Genomic DNA, 3905 nt, shown 5'->3' with positions numbered 1-3905 from the left:
AATGGGTTATCATAGATGATATACGAGTTTTGAGTAAATCGAATCGCGGGTTTGGGAACGCTAGAAACTATTTCTCGAGACGATTCAGTTGTGTGTCTTGAATTCTGTTCGAGTCGACCTGTTCTTTCGTATCCTAACTTGAAGTTCTTGGTTGTTAATCCTTTTGAAAAGTAGTTTGATTTTTCAACTTTATTCCTCTATTCATATGCATTCTTGTTTGATCTTAATTGCATATGCTTGTTTGGAATCCTTGTTGCATCTATCTTCCTCTGTTTGAGTTCTTCTTGATTCACGTGTTCCTTGATGTAGCTTTGAACTTGTCTTAATGCGCTGTGCATTTTAACTCCGTATTCCGAGTCCATTCTTAGAGAAATTGTTGATTCAGTGTTCCTCTTATTTGACAGTGAATTACAGCCAATTTTGAGATTTTTATGAAAATTGCTGTTAAAAAGACATATACTTATCTATATGTAAAGCTTTGAAGATTTCTTATCCAGTTTAACAACTCTTTATTTTTAATACCTCGCCCGTACTTTTACTGGTTTATAGGACTGCACCTACTTAAAATATAACTTGACTTTCTAGTAATTTTACTATAGTTCCAATGGACATCCTTGTTCAATCGTGTATTTGGATATTTTCCGAAATTCTGGAAAGGAAGGATTTTTCGCTTTTATTCCGGTTGAGTTTCGTTTGATAAACTTCACTTAATTTATCTTTGATTTGAGTTTGATTTAGCATACCACATTATTTATGCCATTGCTGTTTCTTTTGAGAATGTTGGACTCATAGCCTTCTTATGACGAATGGACTAAAGTCTCTCTTAAGCTTTCTATCTCCATGAACGTCATGTTTGACTTTGTTTTTTTAACTAACCTTTTACACCTTGTGAACGTTACCATTGATCTTGGTTTTTATTTTCTTGTGAATCTCATTCCTATATGAGTCAGTTTGATTCGTTTCAAAATGGTACATCGTTTATCCTCACATTGTCTTTACCAGAGTTTTAGTAAAAGATTTATCCTTGAGAAATTACTAATGATTGAGTCGTCTTTCGTATGACTTTTGTATTCTTTTGGATCAATTGAAAGCTTGTTTGATGACTCAGGCCTAGTGAATCTTGTTTGAACTACTTTGATTTAAGATCCTTTCTAGTATGGCTTGACTCCTATTTGGTACATCTTAAACTTCTTGAATGTTCTTCTGAGATGGTGATTTCAAAAACACTTTTGGAGTCTTGTTTTGAACTTTTTAAAGAAGTTTGAATTCTCTTTAAAGAAATACTAAACGGAAATTATTTTCTGTTGCTTGATTGGGATTGAAACTATTGTTCAATTTTGACGAGGTTAATTTAAAGTTAGCATGCACTATTTTAAATGAGGTTTGGAAAGCTTCCTTGTTTAGTGGAAATCGGGTCGTTTGTAACGCACCACTTATTTCCTTTACCAAATTGTAAGCAAATTTTTACTTCGGAGTTTCTTTTCTAAAAAGAGTTTAACTTCCTCTTTCGTACTTGCTATAAATGTTATACATGCTTGTTTGAATATGAAATTTTGAGAATTATGAACAAGCATTTGATTACTTCCGAGTTTTTATGAACTGCTTTTGGTTAAGTTGTGCATCTAATTATCTTTCTAAAATATTTGAGGAAATATTTTAGCTCTTAGCCAAGCTTGTGTGCATTTTGTTTTTAAAACTCTACATAATCTACTTCGATGTGAAATTGAACTAGAGCAAAGCCACGTTTATGCTTTTGTTACTCTCTTGAAGGATATTTGTTGCTTAACTTTTCGTTTAGACTGCGAGGTGATTTTCCTGCAAGTTTTCGATTCTTTTATGAACAATGTATTCGGAAGTGTTTTTAATCGTGCTCTTGAAGTTCTGTGAGCTTTGTCTTGGGTCTGAAATATTCTCTTCTGTAAACCTCATGCTTCCTCGACTCAGCTTGAGTTTGTTTCAAACTGATGCGCTGGTTTTCTTCTTATTGATCCTATTGAATTTCCTTGATCCAAGGGTTATCTTTGAAGTTGTCAATTGAATTGTGTCTAGCAAACTTCATTGTTTAAACATCCTTGTTTATCTGGAATTGTATATATTCTTTCAAATCTATGAGTATTGTCCTTGACAATTGTCTCTCCGTTCTAAATCTGGTATCCGTCTGAGTAGACTCGAGAATTGTTTTGATATCACGTGCGACTTGTAGACGTAGTAGCGCGATGCGTTAGTCTTTAAGACGTGATATGTGTATATGGAAGGTGAAGCGGTAGGTGTGTAACGTTATGATGAGTTGTGGGTGTTTTGTCCCTTGCTAATGAGTTTGCGGGTGTTAGGCTCATGATCGGCTATGAAGTTGTAAAGTGCTTGATGGAGTTGGAGAGTTGAAGCTTTGAGGTTGAGATGAGATTAGTGTGCGGATGTTGAGCACGTCGTTGTAACCTCATCCTGTTTTATAACCTTCAAGGCCTTGCCTTACTACCACATGTTGACCCATGTCATCTTTTGCATTGAGCCTACCTTGTAATGATTTCTTTGCACTCACACTTTTACCTTTGCATCCTTATGCGTATGATAATCAAAGTATTTGAAAATCGTATATATGTTTATATTTTGAGATATTTTTGCTTCTTCCTTAAATGTGTTTAAGGGTGAACTGTTATGAGATTTATTTCGTTTTGTATCAATTTTCGAGGGCAAAAATTTTTATAAGGTGGGTAGAATGTAAGACCCAGAACCTTTGAAAAGTCTTTTTATGAGTAAGTCTCAAATCATATAGTTATTTATAGCCTTAATTTCAGAAATTATTTTATTAAAGATAATTAAGGCAATTCTTGATTTATTGGATTTGTTTGGAATTATTACATATGGGTACTGATGGGAGATATTGTGTACTTGGTGATTGTATCTGCTTTATGTATCAATTGATTGACTCAAATGACTATGGATGTTGGTTTGGCTGAATTGTTGTGTGGCTTGTGAAATGTAATGTTTGAAGTTGATTCTTTAAATATTTAAAATGAGTTTAATCCATTGAGGATTGGTTTGAATTGAGTCAATTATTTTAATGATGTGAAAGATAGAATGCTCTTGAAATTTAGCCTGGGTTGCTTTAATTGCTCTGGCTTTGATAAATGATTTATTGCTGAACCGATTCTTTAAAGCTTTATAAATGAGTTAAACCGGTTGATATTGAGTTGATTTTTGAAATGGTTTCCTTGAGGTATGCCATTGAGGTGACTGTTGGATTTAGCTTGCTTTTGAATTGATTTCTGGTTTGAGTTGTTGAAAAGGAATGAGAAACGGTTTAGTTGGGACCCGAACCGGGTGGCAAAAGTCCAAGTTTTAGGGGAGGTGCTGCCGAAATTTCTATAAAATCCGAGTCTTTACTGAAATGTTGTTTGGAAAATGATGAGTTAAAGACTTCTACTATTTTATTTGAATTATCGAGAAAAGGACGATTCATGCTTTCGAAATGAATTAATAAAGAGGAAATTGTGATTTAGTCTTGCTTCTTAAGAAAGGCATTGTATCTCTTTCAGGAGAAAGTTATTTAGATGAAACTTGTGTTTTAAAGCTGTTTGGATGTGAAAAGGGTTTATGCCTTTGAATTTGACTTGGGGGTTTCAATTAAAGAAGTTTCAATGACTTTGAAAGAACCTGAATGTCTATTGACAAGTTTCATTTTGAAATGTTTTGAGAAAGGTTTTAAGTACTCTTTGAATTCTGAATTCTTGCAAGACTAAAACAATTTTGAACAGTTGAAACGTCTAGAATTTATCATGGGGGTCGAAGTTGGTTTTGCCTAAGTAAAGGAAACGGCTTTGAAAGAAGTAAACGATTACGTGACTCGGTTTGGCTTAGATCCTATTTGCTTACTCAAATCAGAAAGCCAATATTTTAATGATTTT

This window comes from Arachis ipaensis, chromosome B07 (assembly GCF_000816755.2).
Source record: "Arachis ipaensis cultivar K30076 chromosome B07, Araip1.1, whole genome shotgun sequence".
NCBI classification, from domain to species: Eukaryota; Viridiplantae; Streptophyta; class Magnoliopsida; order Fabales; family Fabaceae; genus Arachis; species Arachis ipaensis.
Note: the sequence above shows the minus strand (reverse complement) of the source record.